Source organism: Hyperolius riggenbachi, chromosome 6 (genome assembly GCF_040937935.1).
Source record: "Hyperolius riggenbachi isolate aHypRig1 chromosome 6, aHypRig1.pri, whole genome shotgun sequence".
NCBI classification, from domain to species: Eukaryota; Metazoa; Chordata; class Amphibia; order Anura; family Hyperoliidae; genus Hyperolius; species Hyperolius riggenbachi.
This window is the reverse complement of record NC_090651.1, coordinates 214,730,824-214,750,108: the sequence shown is the minus strand read 5'-3', so window position 1 is coordinate 214,750,108 and position 19,285 is coordinate 214,730,824. Positions and strand designations below refer to the sequence as shown.

The 19,285-nt window shown below is 48.5% G+C and overlaps 1 long non-coding RNA gene across 2 annotated transcripts in view; it reads left to right on the top strand.

Annotated features, from left to right (window-relative positions):
* Window positions 1–19,285, top strand: part of LOC137522643 (uncharacterized) — a 261,446-nt gene that overhangs the window by 144,762 nt on the left and 97,399 nt on the right. The gene's annotated exons all lie outside the window — the stretch shown is intronic.

Below are 19,285 nucleotides of genomic sequence, written 5' to 3'. Positions count from 1 at the left end.
CAGAACATGTTATGGTGCTGGTGTAGGGGGTATGCGAGCGTGAAGAGGTGAGTCTTGAGAGCTTGTTTGAAGGTATTAAAGGTGGGGGCGAGTCTGACGGCTGGTGGGAGAGAGTTCCAGAGAGTAGGGGCAGCCCTGGTGAAGTCCTGCAACCGTGCGTGTGACTGAGTTATGCGTGGTGCGACTAGGCGCAGGTCATTGGAGGATCGGAGGGGGCGGGCTGGTATGTGCCTGTGGACCAGATCAGAGATGTATATCGGGCAGGTCTTGCACACTGATTTGTAGGCCAAGCACAGGATTTTGAAATTGATCCTAAAGCTGATGGGGAGCCAGTGTAGTGCTTTACAGAGCGAAGTTGTAGAGGCGCTGCGGTGAGAAGAATGTATGATGACAAGCAAGTCCTCAGATAATGGGTAATCCAGATATGAGACAGTTCAAGCAAGACTCGATGCAAGGTTATTCCACAGATAATAGATGATTCAAGTTACAAGGCAAGCTTATTCAATAAGCAACTGATGCTCTAGGCGGTATGTCACATAGTTCATCTAAGACAGCATGCAAAGTTGTTCAGTACTGACAGGGATAATATGAGTACACTTATCGTCCAGTCCCGATAGCATACAAGAGGTATCCAGTAACAAGTAATGGTCAATCCAGGCAGCAGACAAGAGTATCCAGTAAACAAGCAGTGGTCGGTTCAGGCAGCAGACAAGAGTAAGTAAACAGGCAGTGGTCAGATCAGGCAGCAAACAAGAGTATCCAATAATCCTCAAACAAGTCAGAGCACACCCAGCATCTAGCCAAAGCTATGCTTATCTCGGGCCCTGACTGGGAGCACTCTGCTGGTTTAGATACAATACATCATCCAATCAGTGGCCGACCACACTCACACATCCAATCACACAGCAAGGCCCTGCCTAGGTGTCGTCTGTAAAGTCAGCTGACACCGATCTGTCAGCTGACCAGAGTCAGCTGACTATTGTTTACCTTTGCCGAGGACGTACTATGAACGTGCCCTCTGCCTATCAGAATGTGCAGCCTATGAGCCACCATCAGAGTCATCAGCGCGGAACGAGCGCCGAGAACCAGAAGCGGCGGATTCCAATTGGGTCTCGGCGGAATCAACATTAACCACAGGTATATTCCTTATACTGTGGAGTGAGTTAAAGAGAGCTGTCCATGCTCAGAAGCCATCAAACCTGAATGAACTACAGATGTTTTGTAAAGAGGAATGGTCCAAAATACCTTCAACCAGAATCCAGACTCACATTGGAACCTACAGGAAGAGTTTAGAGGCTGTAATTTCTGTAAAAGGTGGATCTACTAAATATTGATTTCATTTCTTTTTTGTGGTGCACAAATTTATGCACCTGCCTCATTTTGTTTAAACAATTATTGCACACTTTCTGTAAATCCAATAAACTTCATTTCACTTCTCAAATATCACTGTGTGTGTCTCCTATATGATTCTTTCGCATCCCACTGTATATAACTTGTGAGACCTATACAAAAATTATGCAAAATCAAGATTACCCATGAAATTGCAATTACAATAAGAATTGTAATTCTGAAAATTACCTATTACCATGATCACTATTAGGTTTTAGTACGGTATAAGGTTAGATTAGGGTTAGGCTAGAGTTATTGGTTAAGTGAAGTTATCAGGTTAGATTAGGATTAGCAATGAGTTGATTACAGGACATCCAAGGTAAAAAGAAAAATGATGAGATAAACAATTATATATATCCTCCATCTCCTAAATATGACTTTTTTTTAGTTATCCCACAGCTTTATTTTATATTTAAATCTAATTTTTAAGTTTTTACTGTTTCCTGGTCTCTTTCCAATAACACATTCATTGAAGTGCTAGTGCTAAAATCCATGAACTATTTCCCCTTTTTATCTCTTTCCTGCTCTCATAAGCCATTTTCTGCCAGGAACACGTTTATGGCTATAATTCCTTATCAGTGAGGGTTATGCTTTAGTCCGACCCAGACAGAAACTGTCACTTGCATACCTGATTTTTAACTCTTTTACACAGAGAAAGTAAAAGGAACATAGCCTAGTTATTTGTGTGCTTGGCACTGTACATACACATGTCTATCTCATCATGTCACATGTCACCTTGAGTGTCCTTTAAAGAGAGACTGAAGCGAGAATAAATCTCGCTTCAGACCTCAGAGTTAGCAGGGGCATGTGTGCCCCTGCTAAAACGCCGCTATAGCGCGACTTAACGGGGGTCCCTTCACCCCCAAATCCCCCTCCGTAAAGCGGGGGAGCGCTTCCTGGTTGGGGCAGGGCTAACCGCCGCAGCCCTGCCCAACGCGCGTCTGTCAGCGCGTATCTCCGCCTCTCCCCCGCCCCTTTCAGTCTTCCTTCACTGAGAGGGGCGGGGGAGAGGCGGCAATGCGCGGCTGATAGACGCGACTGGAGGCAGGGCTGCAGCCGTTAGCCCTGCCTCCAGGAGCAACCAAGCCTGCGACCAAGTGTCGCAGTGGCGAGTTTGGGGGTCAAGGGACCCCCGTTTAGCGGCGCTATTGCGTGCCCCTGCTAACTATGAGCTCTGAAGCGAGATTTATTCTCGCTTCAGAGTCTCTTTAAGGTTCAGAAGTGTTTCATGTAGAAATAAACTGTGGAATTCTGGACTGAATTCAAAAGAGGAGAATCTGATTTTATGGCAAAAACTGGTAATTTATTCTAGTATGATTGGCAGATTGCACTGGGTCATTTACCCTTAGTTTCTATCCCCTGTAAGTAAGGCTGGTTTTAGTAACAATGGGGCCTCAGGGCAAAATTAACTCTGCCCCCCAATCCCCCCCCCCTTCCTAATTACCTCCCAACTGTGCTCCCTGGGGTCCCAGCAGAGTCATTGGCATTGTAGTGCCTCACCTGTCTGCCAACACAAGCGAGATGCTACTCTGTCAAAGACTCTGCAGAGGCCTGGGGAGCAACAGTTAAGATTGGGTGGAGACACCTTGGGGGCACCTAGGGCGATTGCCCCCTCTGCCTCTATGGTAGTGCCGGCCTTGCCTGTAAGCTGATGCCCACCCGGCAGGAACCTGCATGAACAAAGTAAGTGTGCAGGAGAGTGAGTTTGTTGCAATCAGGCCTGTAGTTCAATTGTAAGTATGCCCAAAACAATAAACAACCACAAAATAAACATCAGCCATCTGGCTCTGTCCTCTCTGCCTTACTTAGCAAACGGTCTAACTAACAAACCACAAAAGCAATTTCAGTCACTTGTGAGGAAAAACAGGGCAACTTACAAAAGATGATTCTTTTCCATGCTCTTTCCTCTCAGCCTTCAGACACAGATTGAACACACAGAGTTCCCGGTGTCTGGCCTGCTGGCCTAATTAACTCACCTGTGTGTTCAGCACACAGGCAGAGAAAACCTGGTCAGGTAACCCACCCTCAGGGTTGCTCAGCAGGACCCCGAATGCGAAGTTTCCCCAAAAATTCGGGTGTTTTTTGGGTTTGCCGCATGCGAACCCGAAACCAAATGCTGCAATCCAAGCCGAACCCGAATACGAAGCCTGCCGAATGTGCGCACACGAATTCGGCCGGATGGAGCTGTGGGTTCGGTTTCGGCTTCGGGGATGACGTGATTGGGCCAATCAGAAGTCCTCCTGCCGAGGACCTGGCAACCCTAGCAACCAATCAGAGGAGGGGAGCCTGGCCCTCCCCTCCTCTATATAAGGCGGCGGCCATGTTGCGGAGCCACGCACTTGTGTGACTGCTGCTGGTACTGAGAGATTCTCCAGTGCTGTGCTGTGCATGAGCAAGTGCTTTTTACTGCTAAACCTAGCGTTTTGCTTCCTAAACACCTCCTAAACACATTTATTGTTGTCTTATATAGTTAGCTAGTATTTTGATTGATTTTAGGCAGCTAGTGTATAGTGTATAGTGTGCTAGGCTAGTGTTAGTCTGTGTGCAGGCTAGGCATGCTAGCCTAGGTAGCCTTAGCCTACTACTAGCTTAGATAAGTTAGGGATTCGAGTTAGTTGTGTACTTAGTAGTACTAGTTTAGTTAATTATTACTGCTGTAGTCTGTTACTTTATTAGTTTCAGTACTGTGTTAGTTAGTTACTGACTGTGACAGGCCACCACCAGCATCTGTTGTGAGTGACCTGACCTGTGACCGTCTGTCACGTGCCTGAGCCTATTGATTGATTGCGTCTGACCGTGTGTGACCGATTGTTGTAATTATCACCGACTGTCTGCCGCACGACTTACTTGTAGCGTAGTACGCTAGGTGTTTCTTAGTTACCTGCGTGCGTGCTACTACTAGTGTCTACTACTAGTCTACTAGTGCCCGTTCACTTATTTTTTTTTCACTTTTACTGTGTGATTTTAATATCATCTGTAGTGTGTGTAGTAAATAAGAGTTACAACACATACATCAGCATCCGAGCCTATTGATTGATTGTGTCTGACCATGTGTGACCGTTTGTAATTGTCACCGTCTGTCTGCCGCACGACTTACTTGTAGCGTAGTACGCTAGGTGTACTACTACTGCCTACTACTACTACTAGTCACCACCAAGTCACCACCAACACAGACTTTATTAAAGTTTACACCCTTTCCCGCCCTCTTCTACTTATTTTTTTTTTTACTGTATTTGTATAGTGCACAAAGACTGGCAGAGGTAGAGGGCAAGGCACCACCAGGAGAGGCAGCGCCATTGCAGGAGCCACTGCCAGCAGCAGCAGGTCTGGGACTGGTCTGCCGCCAGCCACTGACCACAGGGAGGAGGGAGCAGAGGCGCAACAGCAGTGTGTTGCACCCATCTTTGAGACGGGTTGTCACCCACGGCCCATTGGGGAGAGTCAGGTGCAGGCTGTGGTGGAAATGATGGCGGGGCAGGAAGCCACCTTTTCCAGCCAGGCCTCCAGCACCAGCGAGACCAGTGCCACCAGCACCAGCACTCCTGTCCGCAGCAGGCCTCCACCAGCGCTTGAGGCCATGGTCACGGTGACCCAATCGACCAGCCTGCCCTCAATGAGCACGCTCTTCTCCCCTGAGACTGTGACCATGTACAGGGATGTTTTTGAGAAGTATGAGTTGGAGATGATGGGGCCATCCAAGGAGGAGGAGGAGGAGGAGTTTGAGGTGCAGAAATTTGTTGTTGGCGCTGAGGAGGAGGGGCGTGATGCAGGGGATGTTGGGGTAGAGCAGTTGGTTGAGTCGGGCTCACAGGATTTGTTTGGGGTTGATGATGATGACTTGATAGATCCTCCCTATGTGCCACCAGTACCACCAGCACAGTTGGTTGAAGGCAGCTCGTCATCGGAGGAGGAGGCGTCTCTGGCGCAGAGGCGCGGCAGCAGCAAGGCGGCCAGCACAGGGCGTGGAAGGCAGGAGCCACAGCCTGCTGCTTCAGTCGCTACCACTACCCGCAGCAAACCTCTAACTACAACCAAAAAGGCACAATCCTCCAAGGGCACCCAAAAACCCCAGCCCTCAAGCTCAAAGAGCAGGTTGAAGTCCCCAGTCTGGTGGTACTTCACCAAGTGCCCAGTGGACCCGACTCGTGCAATTTGCAACAGTTGCAATCTCAGTCTCAGCAGAGGTCGCGATATCCACAAATTGAGTACCTCGTGCCTGCAGACCCACTTACAGAGCAGACATTTTGAGGACTTTAATGAGTTGGAGAAGCTTATGCAAAGTGGTGCAGGCAGTGGTCAGAGCCAGACAGATTTAAGCAGCAGCAGCCGACCCTCCTGCCCATCCAGCAGCAGCCCCTCCTGCCCATCCAGCAGCAGCAGCAGCAGCAGGAGCTCAGCAGCAACTCACTCCCCCCCTCCCCCCCCCCCCCCCGGGCAGCCAGTCCTCAGTGGCCTTATCAGCTCCCTCCACAGTGGCCTCCTCATCCTCCTGTGCAGGCAAACGCCGCCGGACCCTGCTCAGTGAAGCATTCCGAGCCCAGTGTGACCAGGGTGCTGCCTCCCGCCCACAGGCGCATCCGGTTGCTGAATGGGTTGCTTGCCCGGGCCATGTGTTCCCAGCTCCTGCCATATTCCGTTGTGCAGGAGGGGAGTGACATCAGAGCGCTGCTGCAGGTTGGGATCCCGGAGTGGCAAGTCCCCAGCCGCCACTATTTCTCCCGCAGGGCGATCCCAGCACTGCACCGCTCTGCATTGGGGAATATGGGCGGCGTGCTGGATCACGCTGTCAGTGCGCGGATACACATAACCATGGATTCCTGGAGCAGCCGGTTTGGGACAGAGCGCTATCTGTCCTTAACGGCCCACTGGGTCAGTCTGGTGGAAAGCCTGAGCGAGGAAGCTGCAGGTCCATCCTCGGGCGCAGCAGCACCAGTCGCCCACTACGTGGTGCCACCGCGTGGGGTCAGGGGAGAAGCAGCAGCTCCCACCGCCAAGCGATCCCGTCTCTCCAGCAGCGTGAAGGCCCGCCACTGCCAAGCGCTTCTGAAGATGAAAAGCCTGGGGAAAAACTCCTTGACGGCATCCAACGTGCTCTGGTACCTCAGGGAGCAGGAGAGGACGTGGCTGACCCCCAAAGGCCTCACTGTGGGATTGGTGGTGTCCGACAATGCCGCCAACCTGCTGTCTGCCATCAGCAGTGGAGACTTGCTCCACGTCCCTTGCTTGGCCCACGTCCTCACCCTGGTGGTGCAAAAGTTCATGCGCACCTACCTGGGGATGGAGGAGCTGATAGAAGCGGAGTGGAAAATTGTGCGCACTTTCCGCCGCTCAGCAGCTGCTGCAGCAAAACTGGCAGACATCCAGCAGCAGGAGGGCCTGCCACGACACCGCCTCATCATAGATGTGCCAACTCGCTGGAACTCCACCCTGGCGATGTTGGAGCGGCTGGTTGAGCAGAGGAGGGCTGTCAACCGGTACATCTATGATGCCACTGTTGCTGGCACTGGCAGCAGAAGCAGCACCACACTCCAGCTCCTCACCAACGCGCAAAGGGGGCAGATGCAGCAGGTCTGCTTGGTGTTGGCTCCCTTCCTGCAGGGAACCAACCTGGTGAGTGAACAACGGGCATCCCTCTGCCAGTGGGTGCCCTTTGTTTGTCTGCTGGACAGGGCACTTGGCGATTTGGTGGATTTGGGAGAGGAGGCCCTGAAGCAGCAGCCGCCTGCGCAGTCCACTGCTCCGCAGGTATTTGAGTCCCCGGAGGAGGAGTTGGAGGTGCTGGACGTTGCTGCTGGGGGGGAACATCGGAGCGCAGCAGCAGTGGTGCAAGGGTGGAGAGAGGAGGAAGAGTCTCAGGGGCAAGAGGAGGAGGAGGAGGAGGACGCTGACCCTGATGTCTCTGTTAGACGGTCCACCCTGTTCCCCATAGCAGCGCACATGCTGCGCTGCCTGCGCACAGACCCCAGGGTCAAGCGGATGCAAGCGAGGGAGGATGCCTGCATCAGTATGATCCTGGACCCACGGGTGAGGGGGAGATGGGATCAGTTTCTGCCTGCCAGAGACCGTGAGCAGTGAGCAAGGGAGTTGCAGGAGATCCTTGTTCGGCGACTGGAGGAAGCCTTCCCCCCACCTTCCACTCCCTCTGTCCCTGTCCAGCAGCCAGCAGCACAGCAGCAGGTGCCTGCGGCCAGCAGCAGCGTCAGGCGCACAGGAGACCTGCTGTCATTGACGCAGGTGTTCTACATGAAGGTACAGCAGCCGAGAGAGGAGGTGTGGGCAGCAGCCACCTTCGGTGAGAGTCACAGCCAGCGCATGATCCGGATGGTGGCCGACTACATGGGGTCCTTCAGTGGGCTTGACACCGGCAGCGAGGAGCCTGTGGACCCCATGGAGTACTGGGTGGAGTGCTTGCACATCTGGAGGGAGCTTGCGCAGTACGCCCTGGAGGTATTGTCTTGCCCCCCTTCCAGCGTGCTGTCTGAGAGGTGCTTCAGTGCGGCCGGTGGCGTGGTCACCGAGAAGCGCTCTCGTCTGTCCACAGAGGGCGTGGACAGACTGACATTTTTGAAGATTAACCAGGCCTGGATAGAAAGCACGTTCCTGGCACCTGTTGTCGGCGAAAGGAGGACATGAGGTGCCTGCCTGGGAATTACAATACATTGCCTGCTGCCTGCCATACGTGAGGACTCCTCCTCCTCCTGCTGGCCTGCTGCATTGATTTACCTATGAATTTATTTATGTATTTATTGTATTTCTTCCTGACTCCTCCATCCTGCTGCTGGCCTGCTGCATTGATTTACCTATGAATTTATTTATGTATTTATTGTATTACTACCTGACTCCTGCTGCTGCTGGCCTGCTGCATTGATTTACCTATGAATTTATTTATGTATTTATTGTATTTCTACCTGACTCCTCCTGCTGCTGCTGGCCTGCTGCATTGATTTACCTATGAATTTATTTATGTATTTATTGTATTTCTACCTGACTCCTCCTGCTGCTGCTGGCCTGCTGCATTGATTTACCTATGAATTTATTTATGTATTTATTGTATTTCTACCTGACTCCTCCTGCTGCTGCTGGCCTGCTGCATTGATTTACCAATGAATTTATGTATTTATTGTATTTATAAAGCGGCAACATATTACATTGCGCTCATTTTCATCCTGCTGCTGTCAGTGGTCCCACCGCCAGGGTCCACACTATGCATTGTCTGCTGTCAGTGCCACACGTCACTCCACCTCCTCCTCCTGCTGCTGTTGTATTTATCCTGCTGCTGTCAGTGGTCCCACCGCCAGGGTCCACACTATGCATTGCCTGCTGTCAGTGCCACACGTCACTCCTCCTCCTGCTGCTGCTGTTGTATTTATCCTGCTGCTGTCAGTGGTCCCACCGCCAGGGTCCACACTATGCATTGCCTGCTGCCAGTGCTACACGTCACTCCTCCTCCTACTGCTGCTGCTGTTGTATTTATCCTGCTGCTGTCATTGGCCCCACCGCCAGGGTCCACACTATGCATTGCCTGCTGCCAGTGCCACACACACACGTCACTCCTCCTCCTCCTCCTGCTGCTGCTGCTGCTGTTGTATTAATCCTCCTGCTGTCAGTGGTCCCACCACCAGGGTCAACACAATACATTGCCTGCTGCCAGTGCCACACGTCACTCCTCCTCCTGCTGCTGCTGTATTTATCCTCCTGCTGCTGTATTTATCCTCCTGCTGTCAGTGGTCCCACCGCCAGGGTCCACACAATGCATTGCCTTCTGCCAGTGCCACACATCACATTTTTAGTTTTGTTTTTTAAGTACACCTATTTCAATGTGAATTCCCTTTAAAAAACACACAAAAAAACCCCGAATTCGCGAACACTAATTTTTACCGATTTTTGAGGCGTAACCCCGAACCGAATATGAATTCGAACCGAATTTCGTGGTCAAAGGCGAATTCGAATGTCATGCGGACCCGAATTCGAATGTACCCGAACCGAATTTTGGTACATCTGAGCATGCCTGCCCACCCTGCTCTTCCCTCTCCATCTCCAGTACCCTAAACAGGCTTTCCTTTCCCTGGAAACTTCAGGAAAGAAGCAAAGCTGAATATTCCTGGAGCCTTTTCAACACATGAAGTGGCGGAATCTCGGTGCAATATACACTCCATTCAGCGCTTTATCTGTCAAACACTTAATTTCAGACACTTAGGCCCGGTTAACATTAACATTTTTGTGCGGATCGGAACCGGACCGTATACTGTACAAATGGAACAGACGCGAACGAATCCAGAGTAAATCTATGGAACCGTACACATCCGTCCGTCCGTACAGATACGTCAACTACGTTCTGGTCCCCAGAACGAAAAAATGCTGCAGGCCTTAATTTTCCGGACCGTTGCTCCCTGCAGACCTGAAACAGAAGGTTTTGCAGGGCAATAAGAAAAAATAGAAAATGGAATTTAACAACACACTGGCTATAAAAATTTACCTTTCTAGCCGCTTCCTGTGTACTCTCTATGGTACAGTGGCCATCTTGGCTTGTTTGTTTGGCACATGGGCCTAGAAGTGCTGCAGGAGTGGGATCCATCCCAGTTTGTGGATTTCTGGAAAGAGATGGAAGACATCAGGCCATACAGCATCGAGGACCTGTTTGTCCAAGTGCAGGGGCAACCTGCCCTTTGAGACGAGGGACACCCAGACCGCGAACAGCTGGCTTCCATCCCACATAGTAGTAGGAGAAAATTAAAAACGAGGCTATTCCAAGCCAGAAGCAGTAGAAATACACTGGCTCCATTGTCCAAAACGCAAGCTCTCTCCTCAACAATGTAAAAAGCCTCAGTCTTCCCACACCTCCTCCCTCCCTCCCTCCCTCCTGCTGGAGCAGTAAAGTCACAAAAACTCACCCAAAACACTATGTTGATCCACACAAGAAATACTTGACATGGCAGTTGCTTGAAATGCTGGTGTTTGCCAGACATGGCTTGGATCCACAGACCAGTGGGGGTGCAGCAATCCAATCACACACAGATAACTGGCCGTTCACTGCCGGAAATCAGGAGAAGGGGCACCTGCCACGAGTCTGATGATAACGCTGTCATCGGGGAGCTCAGCCAGCCTATTGTTATAGCGCTTCCAATCCTGGGATCCCGAGCATGAAATGGCAGTTTCTACCGGCAACAGCCTTATCCAGCTGACGGCCGCGGCTTGAGCAGCATGTAGTCCTGTGCACGCCATGGCTCAGCCTCCACACAGAGTGGTCAATCAGGCGAGGTGCTGCAGCTATGGCCCCGCCAATCACCGCCTGTCAATAACGGCGCTATGGTTACGCCTCCGAAGCCATCTGGTCCTGTTAACAAGCAGAGCAGCAGTGATTGGCGGGGCCATAGCTGCAACACCTCGCCTGATTGGCCCCTCTGTGTAGAGGCTGAGCCGCGGCGTGCACAGGACTACACGCTGCTCAAGCTGCGGCCATCTGCTGGATAAGGCTGTTGCTAGTAGAAACGGCCATCTCATGCTCGGGATCCCAGGATTGGAAGCGCTATAACAGTAGGCTGGCTGAGCTCCCCAATGACAGCGTTCTCATCAGACTCACGGTGGATGCCGCTTCTCCTGATTTCCGGCAGCGAGCCCATGATCTGTGTGTGAAACCGCTGCCACCACACATGAATTGATGATTTAGGACACCAGAAAGGTAGAAGATATGGGGACAGCCTCAGTGGGAATGGTGGGGTTTAGCACTTGTGGGGGACACATTTGCGCTGGGCTGAATTGTAGCATTCGGAACATAAGACGCACTGACTTTTTCTCCCCACTTTTGAGGGAGAAAAAGTGTGTCTTATGGCCTCAATTCACTAAGATCATGCTGGAGATAAGGCAAGAGAAAACTTGCCACCACACAGTGAGAGAGTTATCTTATCTCTTCATTCCTTAAGTTACCTCCTCTGTAGTTAACTTACCTCCTCTGTAGTTATTTTCACATGCAGTTAATTAACAGCCTGTCTTTAACTTTAGAATTATTTTAAGGATTGAATAGTTAACTTAAAGGGAAGGTTCACACAGTTAAAAAAATCCAAATCCACTTACCTGGGGCTTCCTCCAGTCCGTAGCAGACAGGACGTGCCATCAGCGCCGCTCCGCAGGCTCCCGGTGGCCGACTCGACCTGGCCAGGCCGGCTGCCAGGTCGGGCTCTTCTGCGCTCCAAAATGCGCCTCACGGGGGCGCGCTGACATCATCGGACATCTTCCGGGCTGTACTGCGCAGGCGCAGAATTACTGCGCCTGCGCAGTACAGCCCGGAGGACGTCTGATTACGTCAGCACGCCCTCTTGAGGCGCACGTTGGAGCGCAGAAGAGCCCGGCCTGGCCAGGTCGGGAGCGCCACCGGAGACCACCGGGAGCCTGCGGAGTGGCGCCGAGGGCACGTCCTGCCTGCTACGGGCTGGAGGAAGCCCCAGGTAAGTGGATTTGGATTTTTATTTTTTTTTATTTTACCGCGAATCTTCCCTTTAAAGAGTTAACTTTAGGTTTGCCTGAGGTAAAATGTTTCCTGAATACTATATGCCTTATCACCATAGTGATAACTCTAGAAAGGTTATTAAGGAGATAAGCTTAGTGAAGTGAGGCCATTGTCATCAAACCAGCGGATAAAGGAGGTGCCATAGCTATCATGAACATTAGTGACTACATCCAGAAGGCACAAAGACAGTTGTCCAACACCATGCACTGTGCCAAATTACAGGGAGACCCCACAATAAGCTACACAATGGCACTCAATAAGATAGTAAAGAAATGACCTGCAAACACCAGACGACATGTAAAGACCCTTATCCCTGGAGAGCTTAGAACAAGCTGCTTTTACATGCTCTCTAAAGCAGAGTGGAACTCTCACAGACAACATCTCAGGGTGGTTTGAGAACATTTTGAAACATCCGGTCTGTAAATGACCTAACTACATACAGGATATCAATCACCTCTTAAACCATCTGGCGGCTATCGGCCCATTCTTGCGACAATGGACTCTTTACATCGACATCCCCCCATGATGATGTTATTTTGGCCTGCTGTACATACTGTATCGTCAAGGTTTGGACATACCTATAGAGCCAATTACTGGACTGATGAGATACAGTCTCACCCATAATTATTTACTTTTGGAGAAGACCTCTATTTACAGCAGATGAGAGTGGCAATGGGTTTCCAATTTGCACCGCAGTATGCCTATCTCTTCATGACAAAGCTTGAAGAGGATTACCTTGATACTTGTCATAAAAAACCCTTGCCCTATTTTTGTTTTATAGATGATATTTTGATCATCTGGTCTGCAAGTGAGGCAGATTTTATCCAATTCTACAGGAACTTAAATGCCTTTCATCCCACAATCAAACTGAAACAAAGCTACTCTCACATGGATATTACCTCTCTAGACACCACCATACACATCAGGGGGGACAACCTACAAATGTCTATGTACCACAGACTGACAGATCACCTCGCATACCTCACCCCAAGCATATAAAGAATTCCATAATTTACAGTCAGCAATAAAGGAAGCCATACACTGGTCGATTGCCACCAGATCAACCAGCAGATAGATCCCTCTGTGATCGAATCTGATCAAAGAGGGATCTATTGGCTGCCTACACTGCAAACAGATTTTGATTGAATTTCAGTATGACATCGATTCACAATCTGTGGAGCTGCCGCCGCCCCCAGCATTCATTACCTGATCCGGCCGGCGCGAGTCCCCCGGTCTCCGCTGTCTCTTCTCTGCTCTGGGCTTCAGCTTCACTTTACTTCCTGTCGGGGGAAGTTTAAACAGTAGAGGGCGCTATACTGTTTAAACTTCACCGACAGGAAGTGAGTAAAGCTAGCCGGAGCCCAGCGCGGAGAAGGGACCGCGGGGACAGCTGGCAGAACAGGTAATGTATTGACACTAGCGTCGGTCGTCAGACATTCGAACGTAGCTATCGACACACTCCCAAGCTGCCGGCGCTCGAGTGCACCTTAAGATGCAATTGGATCTGTTCTGATAGGGGTGACAGAGATAAACACCTGGGTTACCTGAAGAATAATTTTATTAAACAGGGATACAATACCTTTATGACTGAGACCCAAATCAAGAAAGTTACAATCATCCCTAGGACTCAACTCCTGAAGTACAAGCAAAACCAGGAAGAGAGCCATGTCCCACTGGTGGTCACCTAAAACCCACAGATCCTTTCAAATGTACAAGGAAAGTGCTCTTGCTGTAAAAAAAAGATCCCAACTACAGTGGGATGCGAAAGTTTGGGCAACCTTGTTAATTGTCATGATTTTCGTGCATAAATCGTTGGTTGTTACGATAAAAGATTTAGAGAAAATTCAAAGAGGAGAGAAACGTACATTTGACCCCCTTAAATACTCTTTCTCATAATTGGATACACCTGTGTATGTAGGTCAGGGGTCATTGAGCTTACCAAGTCAATTTGAGTTCCAATAATTAGTTCTAAAGGTTTTGGAATCAATAAAATGACAACAGTGCCCAAATGTATGCACCTGCCTAATTTTGTTTAAACAATTATTGCACACTTTCTGTAAATCCAATAAACTTCATTTCACTTCTCAAATATCACTGTGTGTGTCTCCTATATGATATATTTAACTGACATTTTTCATGGTAACAACGAATGATTTATACAGGAAAATCATGACGATTAACACGGTTGCCCAAACTTTCGTATCCCACTGTATATAACAACCTCCTGTGAATTACTGACATGCTGTACTGCTACAAAGCATCGGAGTGTTGGCCACCACCTCATCCTTAGAAGTGGATACTCAGCCTTTAATAATGACCTTCAGCTAGAAGGGTCTTAGGTCTTGTTCAAATTATAAATTGCCAGCGCTATCGCAAGCACTGAGAGATTTTCAAGCGTTTTGCAATTTCCCTATCCTTTCTATTGAATCGCAAATGCTCAGAAAATGGTGAAGGAGCCGCATTTGGGTTTGGATAGAAAGCTCATCGCTCAGGTGAGAACACTCACATAGAGCAACATTGCAGAAGAGCTTTTACGGCAATTTTAAAAATTGCCAGAGCTTAAAAAAAAACGAGATCACTCTAAGTGTGAACAAGCCCTAAATATACAGTGCTTAACCAATTCCCACCTATCAACTTATCAAAATTGGCCCCCCTCCCCCACGGCACACGTGCATGCGCTTCCTGGAGATGTTGTGAGCATGTGCGGCTGGTCTCCCCACACGCAGTGCTGATAACAGTCCTTCGATAAGCGCTCTACACTTCATTCACTTTCTCTGCAACTGTTTCTTTTATTGCAGCCTAATAATTCTTTATTGATTGCACTTTACAGTGTTATTCCAAAATGGATAAAATTTTCTCAGAATTCTATGCACAACACCCCATAATGACAACGCGGATAATGTTTACTTGAGGTTTTGGCAAATGTATTAAAAAATAAAAAAAAAACCTGAGAAATAACATGTACATAAGTTTTCACAGACTTTGCTCAATACATTGTAGATGCACTTATGTTTTGGCAGCAATTACAGCTTCAAGTCTTTTTGAATGTGATGCCACAAGCTTGGCACACAGTTTTCAAGTCCAGATGGCCCAAACCAGTCCACTTTCTGGCCAACCACCAAGCCAGCAATTCACAGTATAGTTTGGCTTTCACACTTTTTGCACAAGGTTCATCTCCTTCACACGGACTCACTGGGAGGCCAGCAGCTCATCTGCTGCATACACAAGTCATCCTATCATACTGCACCTGTGTCTCCTCTTTATGCAGATTCAGGGCTTGATTCACAAAGCCGTGCAAACTGTTTAGCACGGGTGTGCTAAACAGTTAGCACGTGAAGTGCCGTTCGCTGACTTTTGCGCGTGCAAAACATTTTGCACGGCTTTGTGAATCAAGCCCAAAGAGTTCCACTCTACTGCAGTAAAAGCTAGGTATGTACCTAGGTGGAATGGAAAGGTCCACCCTGTTCCTTACCTTCCATTTCAGACTTCCAGACTACAGGCTTTGAAAAATCTAAGAAAAACAGTAACTACGAATTGCTGCTAAATTAGTCATGGACTCCCTCCCTGATACACACGCACGCATGCGCACACACACACACACACACACACACACACACACACACACACACACACACACACACACACACACACACACACACTCTCTCACTCACTCACTCACACATATATATTCACACATGTATGCATTTATTTATTCTATTTATTCCAGTAATCATGCATTTATTTGATTACACCTCCTCCCCCACAGGTCGTAAGAGAAAAACAGGGACATATTGCTTACCATATTTTGATTCCTAAAAATAACGTCTGAACTACAGTATACTACTAAAGCTTTCTGATATAATTAACAAGATGTACTTTTATTTTCTTGGGCTTTACATACTAAATTTGACTATTTTGCGGGGAGGAAAGGGGTAAGTTTGTGGGTGGAGTGTAGTTTGGAAAATGTTCTAGTATGGGAGGAATGCTAAAAAGTGAAAAGAGCTAAGGGATGGCTATAGGGTAAAATAAGTTAATTAATTCAGAAGGCATGGTGAAAAAATATTTTTCACAATCAACCAAGAAAAAATCAATACATATTTTTTTTAAGTAAGACTAAGCAGGAATTTAGGTGGGATACATTTATTTATTTATGATGATATGGAAGGAGAAACTATATTTTTGTTTTCCATATTAACCAGTGTGTATTGTACTTATTTGCACTTACCAATTATATACTTTTTACATTTTACATACATTTCTACCTTAAAAAATGAATAGCAACTTCCCCCATAACTTCACTGCATTTTGCCCAGAAAACCCAAAAGCTGAAGTTTAAGTTTGGTCTGGAAAGCCAAAATGGAACCCAAAACAAGATTTCAGCAATTTAATTTATACCTAGTTTCATGGGTATAGATTAGGAATAGGCTTAGGTAGAAAGTTAGATTGTTTAGTTAAAACGAGGTATAACAGGTGGTGGTTGTGTGGGGTAAAAGCCATATTCACTCCCAGTCAGATAGTGTGGTTGGCTGTGGCTTTTGACTTTTTTTTTTTGAAGCTGGATCTTGCTTTTCTGGGAGCAGATGGTCTATGGAGCAGATAACCATCCACACGCATGGAGGGCGAGGACAAAGCTGTGTACAGGAGGTGGGGGAGGGAATAGCACATGACTTCCTAGTCACCTTGTGCCCACTTCAAAAGTGCTGAGGTAGTTATCACCCAAAGTGGATGGTCAGAGAAGACTGGGATAAAATCAGAGGTAAAAGCAGGGACGTAGCAATAGGGGTTGCAGAGGTAGTCACCGCATCAGGGCTCTGAAGGGCCCTCCCTCAACTACAGTATTAGCTCTCTATTAGTCCTGTACTCATAATAATCACTTCTATAGATACTTCGAATAGTGGTAATTATTAACAAACTGTTGCCCATCCCCTTCTTGCACCTCAGACACTGTAGTTGCCATTAGCAGGTTTTTGTGCGCTGTATCAATTGCTATGTATAGGGGGGCCCCATTGTAAAACTTGCATCAGGGCCCACAACTACTTAGCTACGCCACTGGGTAAAAGAATATTGAGGTGAAATAATAGTGCAACGAAGAAGGGGCTACCATAAGATTGATTTGACTAGAATATAGGGACAGAGGGGATTAGGGTGCAAAAGAGGAATTAGGGAGGAGTACAATAACAAAGAAACAGAGGAAATTGGGGTATAGTACAGTAACAGAGGAAGCTGGGTAACTGTTCAAATACAGAGGGGCTCCAAAACAGCAAAAATACATTTAGGGTCTGCCAGTTAGTCTGTTGCCTGCACAGTCAAATAGTGACCTCTGGCTGGTGAAAACAGTAATGCAGGTGTTACATATTTGCATGAACTCCCATTACTCTGTCCTGAGAGAAACGTCAATTTACATCTCAGAGAGACTTGAGTCTGTTCATCACAACTATATTCCATTTTCATGCTGAAATTTCTGCTGTCTTTCCAAGCATCAAAGCCTCAGAACAATTGCTGTTAAAATGAATTGGTGATGCCGGCACAGTACATTCCTCTATCGTACATGCGGAAAGTGACTCGCCGCTAATTTATTCACTTGGTGTTTCACAACCCCTCCCCAGACTGCTGACACAGGCGAAGCAGGCGCTTAGCACATGTCAAAACTTCACAATATTTGTGTTGAGGTGGATTTTCTGCTGTTCTGACATCTCCATTTACTGGAGTGAAACATTGCTTCTATAATGAACTTATCGCTTGTGTGCAAAATTCTATCTGGCTGCAGCAGAATTAAAAAAAAAAAGTAGTGCTTCATTTCATCGCGGAAAAATCCAGCTGGAAGCAGACTGACTGACAGCTGCCACTTTTTGTTGCTCAGCATGAAAGTAGTATCATAACGTGTTGAAGTAGAACAGCTTTTGTTTGCTAGTTTTATATTTAAATGCACAGGTTTACAGATGCTACAATGTTTTATATGCTTCAAGCAAGTCTGAAGGAGAGTTTAAAAAATTAAAAACAACACAGATACTCACCTAAGAAGAGGGAAGGCTCTGGGTCCAATAAAGGGGTGCAGTTAAGGTTTTGCTAATTACAACAGAGAGAAAATGTGTGCATCAACCAAGTGAACCTGACAAATCTGGCTTTGCAAATTTGGCCAATTGGCTATTCACGAGACATGGCTCATGCAAATACGCATTTGCTTTCGCATGCCTAAATATGCAAGGTCAAAAACCAAAAACCGCAAAACAATCGCCCTGCGGTAATTAGTTCATGCTACATAGCACTATCCAGGGGCGCCACGAGGAGGCTTCCCATTGCCCCTATACAACCAGGGGGCCGCGGGGGTCCCAGGCTCTCTCACCGCCTGGAACCCACACAGCGGCACCCCGGAGGTGGAGGCTGGGGGGTGCAGACGATCTCCCCAGCGTGGCCAGCGCCGGGAAGAGCCACCCGCACACACCTCCCAAGATTAAAAACAGGCACTTACCTCAACGTCCACTGTGCCCCGCTATATGCGCATGACCTGGGCGCGACACATAAGGGGAGGACAGGCGCAAATAGCCTGCTCCAGGGCTCTCACCTCCTAAAACAAGCCATTCACCACTTTAATTTTTGGGAGGTGGGTGCGGATGGCCCCCCCCCCGGCGCTGGCCACGCTTGGGGGGGCCGTCCGCGCCATAAAGCCTCCCCCTCCGGGGTAACACTGTGGTCCCTAGGCAGTGAGAGAGCCTGGGGCCCCGCATTGGGAAGCCTCCCCGTGGCGCTCCTGGATAGTGCTATGTAGCATGAACTAATTCCCGCAGGGCAACCGCTTCGCGGTATTAGTTTTTGACCCTGCAAAGTTTGGCATGCGAAAGCAAATGCATTTTTGCATGAGCAATGCCTCATGACAAGCTAATTTAGCCAGATTTGCACAACCAGACTTGTAAGAGTTAGGGCTCGTTTCCACTGTAGCGGTGCGGAATCGCCTGGATTCCACCGCTGAAGAAATCGCATGCGGCTGCGTTTCTGCATGCGGATTTACCCGCGATTTCGCATGCGATTTCGCTTGGCAAGGAGCCAGGCGAATTTAACCATGTCACTGCCTGTGTAAAGTTCCATTGCCTTTCATGCGAAATCGCATGCGAAATTGCGGGAAAATCCGCATGACAAAGCCGCATGCGATTTCCCTATTGAATGCATTAGCGGCGATTCGCCCGCATTCCTGCCGCACGCGAAATCTGACGACCCTGTCGTGCAGATTTTTCCCGCACCGAAAAACGCCGCCGCCGCCGCACACGTGGAAACAGCCCCATCCACTAACATTGAGTATGCGAATCCGCATGCAGTGCCCGCATGCGGATTCGCTATAGTGGAAACGAGCCCTTAAGGTTGGTGTTGAGCACGCATAAATCTTCTTGTAGTAAGCAT